Raw genomic sequence first — 12,341 nt, forward strand, 5'->3', positions numbered from 1 at the left:
TGTGTATCACAGGAACCTCACCCAGTTACCCCTGCACTGAGCTCAATAACTGGTATTTGGCTAAAGTGTATCTTCCAGAAAGGCATCTGGGCTTGATTTGAAGGAATCAAGAGATGGAGAATCCACCACTTCCCTTGGTAATCTGTTCCAGTGGTTAAACACCTAACTCCTACTTTGTTTGTACTACTCTATAAAAATCCTCGTTCTGTCCATACCCTTCCTTTATTTGATGACTTATAACTACCTGAAAAAATCTCTTTTGGCTATGAAAGTTCATATTTTCTCCGAGGGCTTGTCTGCATGAGAAAGTTTTATTTAAACGGAGCCAGTTCCTCCAGTGTGGATGTCTGTACGGTATTTTTATGGCCCCCATCTCAGTAGTAGCAGCACCTCACAATCTTTAATGCCTTTATCCTCACAACGCCCTTCGGAGGCAGGGCAGGCTAGTATCCCCATTGTACAGATGGGGGACTGAGGCACAGAGAGACTAAGGGCTTGTCTGCACAGCAGGTTACTGCCTGGCACTCCAGGGCTTTCACCTGGGCCATGGCCAGATGGTGCACTGTAGATTCACACCCCGGCTTACTGAGCATAACGCACCATGTAGACATGGCCTTGGTGGCTTGTCACAGACAGTCTGGGGCAGGACAGGGAATTGAGCCCAGTCTCCCATGTCCCATGCTAGTGTCCGAACCACCTGACCATTTTCCTCTCGGTTTGGTTTGAGGGCGGCTTGTTTTGAGTTATTGTAAGTTAGAATCATAGAATCTCAGGGTTGGAAGGGACCTCAGAAGGTATCTAGTCCAACCCCCTGCTCAGAGCAGGACCAATCCCCAGACAGATTTTTGCCCCAGATCCCTAAATGGCCTCCTCAAGGATCGAACTCTCAACCCTGGGTTTAGCAGGCCAATGCTCAAACCACTGAGCTATCCCTCCCCCCGTTTAGAAACAGGTTTAAGCAAACTGAAACAAGCGACTCAGACTGAAATACGAGTGTCCACACAGGGGCTTGCGCCGCTTGAACTACATTGGCTTAAAAACCTTAAAAAAGTTAAAGTACCTCAACTTCTTGTGTGGACAAGGCTGTAATGCAGCAGAGAAAGTGTTTGGAAGTTTGGATAAAATCCATCCAGCTGTTGCTGAGTTATGCAGGTTTTAAATTTCATTCAGTCAGCTACCCTGCCGCGTGCTAGCGGGATGAGCACTGCCCTGCTGCTGCTCCACGCACTTCTTTATCTTTATGCAGAAGGGAGAGTAGATTTTTTTAGTTTCTCTGTGTAGCCCTTCTACATACAAATGTTTCCCTGTTAAAGGAGACGTGGGAAGGGGGGAAGAATTTGGGCTTGTGCCATTGTAGCCTGGAGGACAGTATCATGGCAGGAAACTTGTGAAACTATGAAACCATAAGAAACAGAAGAATGAAGCCTGAGCAACTGAGTGGAGAACGAATATTTAGTTAGACTGTTTGTAACTCTGTATTAACGCCTTTCTAACTACACTGTCTAATCAACAATTGAGAAAAGGGCTTCTTTGTTAAAGAGTCATACACATACACACCCCACACCCATTAAAGTGTGAGAGCTCACCATAGACAACCGAACAGCAAAACCAAGAAAGGCCAGACTTGATATTCCTAATCTTTTTTTTTTTTTTCAATTAAAAATCCACCAAATTGTGTTACTCCTTTCAACTCTTCATCATAAAGAAGCGAAAAAGGCCACAGGACCAGTTAGATACAATCCTTTGCAGATCATCTTTGAAATAATCCCCCCAGTTGGCTCGAAGGACATTCGGATGATTGCTGTGTCCCTATTTTCAAAATGGCTGTAGTGGCTAGTGGTTAATGCAGAAGACTAAGGGTGTGTCTACACTGCACTCAGGAAGAGTGATTGCAGCATGTGTAGGTGGACCCAAACTAATTTGCCCCAAAATTACAGTGAAGCCATTGGAGCACAGGCTAATTTTCCATTACAAGCCCATCCCAGGCCCTGGGCAGGTAGTGAGGTGGTTAATCCATGCTGCCTTGCCTTTGCTGCTATTTTTAGAGCTAACTCAGTCAAAGCTAACTTGGGTATGTGTGTACGTGTGCTGCAATCACCCCTCGTGACTGCAGTGTAGACAGACCCTGAGAGTCAGAGTTTCAGGATTCGGTTGACTGTGTGACCCTTAGCAAGACACTTCACCACTGCGTGCTTCAGTTTCCTTTCTGTCAAAGGGGGATAATGATACTTGCCCGAGTGGGTGTGAGCCTTAATCAGTGTAAAGCACTTTGAGATTATCAGATAGCAAAGTACTGGCGCTGATTTCCGTTCCCATGTGACGCTTGCCATTTTGCACTTAGGCATGGACAAACCTTGAGCTTCTGCCTGGATTGCTGATTTTTCTTGCAAGCAGCCCATAACACCCATGCCCTTCAGTACTGGACTAGAATCAATGTTATGTCTGCCTGGATCCATATTTATGTGCTGACCCATGCGCATTGATTGATTGATCTCCCTCTCCTGTATCAGGCCCATAGTCTCATCACATCTGTTCTTTGCTGCCCCGGGGGTGGCTGCGTAGATGACACTTCAGACAAATTCTCACTTTCTGGTTAGGCCTGGTACTGTGCTACAGAGAATGCCTGGCGGCTGGCTACGGTGTGCAGATAAGGGAGACAGCACAGCGAAATTAACACTCCTATCAAGCAGGGCATTTTAAAAAATCCTTTCCCCTTTGTGTTTTTTGGTGTGAGTGGGAACGATCAGGCTCTAGTGAATTATTCTGGTGCGTTAGAGCCCTCTTGTGCTCTCATTAATCGTTTCAAACCTCGTGGTGGTCTAATGTACTGGGTCCCAAATGGATTGTAGGTTAATTCTAAATGCAGCACAATTGCTCTCTGCTTTGAGGTAGCTGGTGCAATTGTCCCTTATGTGTTCATTTTGGAGAGTGAACCCTGCACTCGGCATTTTAGATGCTTGCAAATTAAATGCTGTGGGAGTGGTTGGAGAAAGCCCATTTGATTCCAATTTATATCCCACTAAAAAGAGAGGCAACAATAGTGGCATATTAAGCTGTTCCTTGATACAACAGGGAGCCTGAGCAAGAGTAGAAAGTGCCTGTTCCCTGGTCATCTTGTGAACTCTGGTGGCCCGTGTGCCAGGAGTGCGTGGAGATACCACAGTGGGGCTCGCCCAGACCCCATTGGCTTTTCTCGTCCCGTCACCCCAAACGTGGAGTCACTGCCGTTCGAGTTGGGCTTGAAACAAAACCCGGATCCAGCACTGCCTGAACTGTTGGGGTGTGTGGATCTGGAGCCTTGTGACCCAACTGGCTTGTGTGTCTGTAATGGGCTGACCCAACCCCCCTGCAGCCTTTGGGGTGATTTGAACCTAGATCTCAGCCTTGCAGCTCAAATTCAAGCCAAAGTAGCAGAAAGTGCTTGATTCTCTCTCCCCTACACAGGTCACGCTGCAGAGAAGCCAGTCGGTGTGGTTCATGCTGTGAAGCCATCTCTGATCTGCTGGGATGTGCCCCCTTCCCTCCTGCTCGCTGTGTCCTGGGGTGGATGGAGCAGTTGGGTCAGAAGGGGAGGTGGGGTAAAGGCCTGTGACATGGAGTGTTGCTTTGCCAGAGCAAAGGAAAAGCCAGCTGCTTGTTTCCCCTCTGAGTGCAACTGACCCAGTAATCACCGGGTCTCCGCTCTGCAGGAGCATCTGCTGACACACACATGAGTGCGACATCCCAGGCTCTCAGCACACCGCATCAGCTCCAAGAAATGGAAGAGTGTGGTTTTTTCCCCTTCGTAAGCCAAAGTCAGCAAATACATCTCTCAGCAAAAAACCATCCTGCAAGGCTGCCCTTTCCAATCCCTCCCTCGCAGCAAGCCGCGTGCAGGCCTGTCTTGCTGACGTGTTGGGTCGATCCAACCCCAGCCTCTCGGTCCACTGCATAAGGGGCTCATTTCCTCACATTTTGCCATCTCGAGGAAAGAGATGTTTCATCAAGCAGTGTGGATGGTTTATTATCTCAGGCTCTGGATGTTTTTCGCTTGCCACTAATCGGGCATGGGGTGAAGCTTGGAAGGGCTCAGACCGATAGAATGTGTGGGATACAGGCTGCACACCAAAGTCTGCTCAGAGAACATAAGAACGGCCATAATGGGTCAGGCCAAAGGTCCATCTAGCTCAGTACTGAGAGGATAAGGAATGCAGAGGAATTAACCATTAACTTGCTCCAAAGTAAAAGCCCCTTTTAGGTTTTAGACTTATGGATATCCACTCTAGCACAACGTTATTATTATCAACTCTGGGATCTCTAGGTGCCACTGCACCCAAAGGTCCCAATCAAGATCAAGACCCCATTGTACTAGACACATGCATAATAAGAGCTTACAGTCTAAAGAGTTCAGGCAAAGGAAACAGAGACCCAACAGGTCAGAATCGAACCCAGGGGTCCTGACTTCCAGGCCAGTGCCTTATCCACAAGGCCATGCTGCCTCTCTAGTGGTGTCCCATGGCCGGAGAGAGAACACAAATAATCCCATGGGTAGACTAATCCCAGCCACAGGGCTGCCCAGAGGATTCAGGAGGCCTGGGGCAAAGCAGGGGAGCTGCAGCTGAAGACCCGTACCACCGCTGGGCCAGGTAGCTGAAACAATAGAAACCACCACCCAAAACACAGGTGCATGGCAAAGCTTGAATAGAAGCCGAACCAGGTGGCCCAAGGGGCTTTCATGGGCCTGACTGCACACACAGGGGCTGGGGCATTGGTTGGTGGAGGGGTGTGCCTGTGTCTGTGTGAGAGAAGCAAGCAGCAGAAACACAGGACTCGGAGAAGGAGTAAAAAAAGCCCCAGACGCAGCCAGAGAGAAGCCCTTTTAGTGTCAGTGCCCTGAGGGGAAAAAAAGCAGAGAGCGAGTGAGTTTTTGGGTGAAGCGCTGACGGAAAGAGGCTTGGATCTGTGTACAAAGGAACTGTCTGTGGCTGTTTGTTTCTATTAGGAGGAGAAACGGATGGTGGAGCCAGGTATTTCTCTGATGCAATCCTGTTAATCTACAAAGGATGCACAAAGTCCTGTTTCCCTGAACACAGTAGGAATCAATCAGCTAGATCAGTGGTTTTCAAATGGAGGTATGCGAGCTCTCTTCAGGGGTACATGAGAAAAATCCTGTCATGGCGGACAAAGCACTGTATTAAGACTTGGCAATCTAATTAGGGTTGCCACCCATCTGGTTTTTGGCTTCTGTGTCCGGGTGCCATTTATGGTTGCCGGGTGCCTGGTTTTCAGGGACCTGGCAACACTAAATGATACCTCAACCAACAGTCTGGTTACGGCAGGTCAGTGTGTGGTGTGGCCCCATTAACCCATGCCAGCCCCTGCTCAGCCGGGACCACCTCCTACCTGCAGGCAGGTTCCTGGAGACAATCCAGTGAGCAGTGGAGAGAGGGGCTGAGTGGAGCAAACGATGGGTCTGGGTCTTGGGGGAAGAGGCAGAGCAGGGGGTGGGGGTCTGGTTACCAGCAATTAGAAAGGTGGCAACCCTAAATCTAATCATAGGTATATTATGCCCTATCTCAGAGGGCGGTATGTGGTAGACTAAATTATTTGGAAAGTGATACGCAGCCTAAAGTTTGAAAACCACTGTGCTAGACCCCTGAAAATTGGCTAACCGCTTGGTCTAAAAAGGGACAACATTTATTATTTCCATCCCGTGTCTCATCACTTGGTGTTTAACATTCTAGTTACTCATTAACAGAAGCTGGCAGAAGCCCACTGGTTTCCAGATGGTTTGGGGATGAAATAAACCCGGTTCGAGATGGAAATTAATATTTAAGAAAAGTTACAGCGCGTGTCTATAGCATTCAAAGGGATCTCGTCCCATTCTTCCATAAACAGCCAGTAAGAAAAATGTGTTACTGTCGTATGGCTCATTGAAAACGTAAAGCACTCGATTCGTGCTGCTCACTGTCGAGCCACCCACTTACCCTGCAGCACAACCGCACGTGGCTGTTTCTAATCAGATCGGTTCTCAAGGACAACCAGTAAAATGCCTGAAGAAATCAATGACACGTGCTGGAGTTAACCAGCAACTAGAATTAAAATTAGGAAACAACAGTGCCAGTCCTGACGAGAAATGGAAACAATGGCATCAGTATTCAGCACTTTTCATGCGTGGATTTCAGAGCCCTTCGTAAAGGGTATTGTTAGTCCCATTTGATAGATGGGGAAATAGAGGGCAGAGAGGGGACGTGACTCATCCTGCAGCAGAGCTGGGGTTGGGACCCGGGTCTCTTGATTTTGAGTCTAGTGTTCTAGTCACTGGACCAGGCTATTTCACCAGCTGGGCTGACAACACTGACCATAGGCGCCGACTTCTAGTTTTCCCTGGGGGTGCTCTGCCCCACTCCGCCCCTTCCCCCAAGGCTCTGCCCTCATTCCGTCTCTTCCCGCTCCCACTCTGCGCCCTCCTCCGAGGCCCCACCCTCGCGCCACTCCCGCCCGGCCCCGTTCCACCCCCTCCTTGAGGCCCCTGCCCTCCCACCGCTTGCTGCTCTCCGCCCTCCTCCAAACCTCTACCTGAGCCACCAAACAGCTGGGGCTGGTGGGCTGAGCACCCAGCGCCTATGACACGGACGGTGTTAAAATGGCGTCTGTTGGCTTCTAGGAAACATATCGAGTGAGTGTTGTCTACACAACGTCCAGAGATGTGGGGCCACGTTTTCAGATGCTCAGCACCTGGAATCGGGGTTGGAATTTCAGAAGAGCTCAGCACCCAACGCCCTCCCAAAGCACTGAGGTCACTTGACAGTCTGGCCCCAATTGTGGGTGCTGAGGCCTTTTGAAAATTCTGGGCCTAATCCCTGCCCATAATGAGAGGCAAGTTACTGTAATCGCACCCTGTGCTGCATTCTCTCCAGTGGTTGGAAACACATGCTGCTCCAACGTTTTAGTATGAAGGCGACAATGCATTTTTCATAATAGTTGATATTTCTGGATTGAGGGGGTGGGGTAAGGATATTCTTGCTATCTCCGATCCTTGATAATTCCCACCCTTTTAGCCTCTGACTCCTTTTTAACACCCACTTGGCTTTGCTTCTGTATTTGTACAGCATATTTAATATAGGAGCAAACCAGGTTTTGTATATACTAGTGAAATAGCTGCCTTATGACATCAATTAAAAGCCTTGTACAGAGAGAGTCAAATAGTTCCAAAAGCTCCTATGAGGGGAACAAAGAGTACAGGCCAGAGAGAGTGAAGATAGATGAGTAATTATGTGACAAGGAGTGTGGAAGCGGCTTGTTGGGGGGTTCTGGGTGCAGTTGTAATGGGACTCTGCAGGGGGGTCCAGGTGAAGGTGGTTGGGGCTCAGCCGGGGTGTGTGTGTGTCTGCATGTGGGGGGATAGAGCTTGGCAGGGGATTCTGGGTGTGGTGGACTCAGTATGGGGTCCTGATGCTGGGGGAGTGGGGCTCAGTGGGGTGGGGATACAGGTGCAACTGATTGGGGCTTGGTGGGATGGGGATCTGGGCACGGGTGACTCATCAGGGTGGTCCAGGTACAGGGGGAGTGGGGCTCATTGGGGGGTTCTGAGTGCGGGATGGTGAGACTTGGCGGGCGGGTCTGGGTATGAGGGGGTCTGGATGCATGGGGGTTGGGTGGATGGGGGAGTAGCTCCCTGTACAGGGATCCTTCCCCCTGCATCTGAGGAGCGATGGGTGCAGAGAGGGAAGGGGGAGTTTGCAGAGCTTCCTGCAGCCACGGGAGAAATCTGGGGATGGGTCTTACCTGGTCCCAGATGCCATGCAGGGGAAGAGGAAGTCCCGTCCTCCCCAGCCCAGCCAGACCTAGTGGCTGAGCCCAACACAGGGTAGAAGCCACCAGCTGGGTCTTCCCCAGTTTCTCCTCCTGCCCCACAGTGATTTACCTCTCCCGGTTTCCCTGGGCACCCGAAACATACTGCTGACTGCTCTTGTGGCTTCCCTTTGCTTCCTCATCAGAAAGTCATTTTTCTGCAGGGAAGCAAAGAAGTCTGCGGGGGACATATATTCTGTGCAAACGCAGTGGTGCAGAATTCCCCCAGGAGTAATCAGATTTATTGACTACAGAAAGATAGATTTTAAGTGATTATACATGGTAGGCATCAAGGTCAGAAATAGTTACCTTAAGAAATAAAAATAGAAACATGCATTTTAAATCCTAAACTTTTAGTCTAAGCACGAGTTGACTCATACAGCTTTTCTCACCCTGACAGATGATACAGGCAGGTTACAGTTCCTTGATACATAGGCTGGGGCTACCTTCCAGCCTGGGTCTAATCTTTACCACTTCAAAGTCTTTGCCTTCCAGATGTTCATCTCCCCCAGCTCAACACATGGAAGAAGGAGAGAGAGGCCAAGAAATGATGTTACTGTCTCTTTTATATTTTTTCCCAGCTTGCTGAAAAGATCTTTGCCGTGAGGTGGGTTACTCCACCCCCATTTTGTAGGTGCCTCTTCCGAGAAGTCTCTATGATAGTGGTTGATGGATGCTCCTTTGTTGTAACTGGAAAGGATGGTTGTGGGTGTTCCCAACCTCACAACATATTTCAGTAACAAATATAGTAATACTTCATAACTTCACATACAGTGCAACATGATATGTTAAAATTCTTGATCTGTTGAATATTAATATCTCACAAAGTATACTTTGTACAAAACATATCATAATCATATCACCATGGTGAATATGGAGGTTCCAGGGTGCTACTTTGAGGTGCGGAGTGCTACACCTTCCCAGCAAGCATTCACATGTCTGTTTTCCCCCCAAAAATACTTTTATTTCATTTCCCTAAAATATAGTTGCCACCCATGACTCATAAATTGTAGCTACATCCAGGCACACATTCCAAAACTTCTTTTGTCTTAAGTGGGGGCTTGTGATTAACCCATCCTTAGTTATGTTAATTGAAGAGTGAGTTTACACCCATCAATCTCAATAGGGCCTGTGATTCATCCAGTCACTAGCCCCTCTCAGCATAAAAGTACAAAGCAGCAGAAGGAAACTGGGGCGGGAGGAGGGGGCTGTAATTTGGGAACTCTTTGATCAAATGACCCCAAATTTGCATCACTAACCTTATCCTGTGCCCTCCTGAGTCTAACTTTAAAGCATGTACAATGGCAGGAATGGAAACTTTCCAGCTGGTTTTCTGGGTTGGCATGTGCACGTTAAAAATGTACATGCTATGCACTACCTTGGGTAAAACTCGACAGACTGAGTCTATTTTGAGCTGCATCACATCAATAGTTTGATCTCTAGCTTTGCACACGTGGGCGTGCGCACACACACACACACACAAATAAAACCCCACTCTCTCTCCAGAACCCCTAGCAGAAGTGTCCCCAAATTGATGTCACCAACCCTTTCCTGCACCCTCCCGAGGCACAGCAACTGTCAAAGGAATCTGACTGAGCATGTCGATTTTAGAGGGCTTAGAAAGGTCAGCGTTTAAACAGAAGTCATGACGCCACCATAGCTGTGGGGCACTGCTGCACCACTATAATGTGCCTCTAAGCGTCTTATTCACTTTTGAAAATGGAACTTACAATGCCAAGTCATTTGAGACACTTTGGGAAATTTTACCCTTTAAAACCAGAAGGGACCATTATTTAGTTCTTGTCTGAATTTCTGCCGAGTACAGGCCATGGAATTTCACCCAGTGATTCCTGTATGAAGCCGATAACTTCTGGTTGAGCTAGAGCATGTCTCTCAGAAAGGCATCTCCTCTGGACTTCAAATGATGGCGAATCCACCATATTCCCTGGTAAATTGATCTAGTGGTTAATTACCCTGATTTAAAAATTACCCTAATTAAAATTAGTTAATTACCCTGACTGTTAAAAATGTTCAGCTTATTTTATTTAAATTTATCTAGTTTCAATTTCCAGCCTTTGGATCTTTGTTATACCTTTATCTGTTAGGTTGAAGGACCTGTATTGTAAGAAACATTCATAGAATATCAGGGTTGGAAGGGACCTCAGGAGGTATCTAAGTCCAACCCCCTGCTCAAAGCAGGACCAATCCCCAGACAGACTGAACTCACAACCCTGGGTTTAGCAGGCCAATGCTCAAACCACTGAGCTATCCCTCCCTCTGTTTTCCCTGCATAGGTACTTCCTGTGAGCAGGTTATCTCATAACCTTCCATTGATAAGGTAAATAAATTGAGCATCTTAAGTCTCTTGTAAGGCAAATTTTCCAGACCTCAAATCATTCTTCGGGCTCTTTTCTGATTGTGACTAAAGATGGGTCTAAGTCAGAACCCTTAGATCTTAACCTCCGCATACATTGGAAGAGTTTGGGTTTGGATCTGGATCACAACCCAAGGTGAAATCCTGGCTCCATTGAAGTCAACAGTTTTGCAGTTGACTTCATGGGAGCCAGGATTTCACCCCAGGCTCAGAGTTATGTCTGTTTAGGACATGGTGGTAAACACATGATCAGAGTGAGTTTATCATGTCAATATAACTTGAAGGTCTTTCAGCCTTATTTAACATTTTTCCTGTTTGTTTTTTATACATTTGAAGGCTATTTGCTTCACTTTAACAATGAAAAAGATATTTGTATTAAAATCAGATGCAAAATAACTCTCTGTGCTATAGCATAACCTGATTTTAATTTATCTTTCTGTGTGCATAAGGCCTGATGTTGGTTGTTAGAGGTTGGGAACTTTTTTTTTTTTTTACGTGACTGAAGAAATAGATCCTGCATAACAAAGTCAACTTGGAAAAAATACAGGCTTAGAATAAAAATTTTAGTGTGATTTCAAGACATTTAAGAAAAGCGAATTGACCACTGGTGTAATTGCAAGATCTGTGGAAACTCAGCCAATCATCATGTGTACATTTGTATACTGTAGGGATTGTCTTGGGATTTTGTCACACTTGGTTAAAAGCCTGGTTTAATGAAGTATAACTTTATTCAAGGGAGAGTATTATTTTCACTGCGCAGTACCTGGAGTTCTGTTATACCTGTATCCTTTTTTATAGCCTTTTGCTTACCTGTTTGGCGCAGATATATAATAATTTTTTTGACAGGAGAGCAAAATAAGATATATATTTTTAATAGTCAGCAATATAGTATGGGTGGGCAAGTACAATTTGTGCCTGGTCTGGTAAATTTCTATTATGATTTTACAAGGCTCACTGGCATCTTTGTATCAAAAAGCCAGCATGGGCCAAAATCTGTTCCCATTTACAAATCGAGTGTAAATCAAGAGTAACTGCTGAAGCTTCTGTATCCATCCGCACCACACTCATCACCATGGTATCTGAGCATCCTCTGCATTTACACCGATGGAACTCAGCAACACCTTCGTCCCAACATCTGTCAGTCTCTTTTTCTGTGTCCTTCTCCCCAATGACTAATCATTTTAACCAATGGGATTGCAGTATGCAAATTAATTATTGATGATCTCAAGGGAGGAAGTGGAGGAGAAGAAAAGTGGTGGAAGGTTTACCGCTCATGTCACAATTAGCCACTCGGGAATATATTGTTCATAGGGTAGCAGCAGAGTGAGATGGGGGAGAGGAGAGGCATAGGATTGCAGGGGCTTGGAGACAGGCAATTTGGTTAGCGATTAGAGCATGGAACTGGGATTTAGGAATCCAGGGTTCTGCTTCTAATCCCAACCCTGCTACTGGCTTTGAGTGAGATCTGTAGCCTGTATTATGCAGGAGGTCAGACTAGATCAGTGGCTCTCAACCAGGGGTCCAAGGCCTGCTGGGGGGCCAGGAGCAGGTTTCAGGGGGGCCACCAAGCAGGCCCAGGGCAGAAAGCTGAAGCCCAGGACTAGAGTCCCCGCCCCCTGGGACTGAAGCCGAAGTCTGAGCAGTGTAGCTTGGTGGGAGCCCCTGTTGCCTGGGGCCTCAGGCAGTTGCCGGCTGGCTACCCCCTAATGCTGGCCCTGGCTTTTATATGCAGAAAACCAGTTATTGTAGCACAGGGGGGCCATGGAGTTTTTATAGCATGCTGGGGGCGGGGTGCTCAGAAAGAGAAAGGTTGAGCACCCCTGGACTAGATGATCATAGTGGTCTCTTTACGCTTTAAAATCTGTGACTCTATGAGAGGAGGAAAAAGAAGAGGCAGGAGAGATGAGGAATGGAGATCAGATGAATATCGGAGCGAATCCATCGATCAAACCCTGCTCATACATGAATACTCCCTTGTTTTCCTTGCTGCAATATACTGCTTTAACTTGGCACTGTTGCAAATGCGAAATGCCTAGAAACACACAATTGGTTTCCAAAGGCTAATGGGTCTGTGGCTTCTAGCCTCGCCTCGGATTTCTGCTTCCATTGCCAGGGTTGGGCGGCTGATTATGGG

The 12,341-nt window shown here is 47.2% G+C and overlaps 1 protein-coding gene across 4 annotated transcripts in view; it reads left to right on the forward strand.

The window, feature by feature from the left end:
• LOC123352682 (dual specificity testis-specific protein kinase 1-like) overlaps nt 1–12,341 on the forward strand; it is a 70,309-nt gene that overhangs the window by 25,513 nt on the left and 32,455 nt on the right. The gene's annotated exons all lie outside the window — the stretch shown is intronic.

The sequence above is a fragment of the Mauremys mutica genome, chromosome 18, assembly GCF_020497125.1.
Source record: "Mauremys mutica isolate MM-2020 ecotype Southern chromosome 18, ASM2049712v1, whole genome shotgun sequence".
Lineage (NCBI taxonomy): Eukaryota > Metazoa > Chordata > Testudines > Geoemydidae > Mauremys > Mauremys mutica.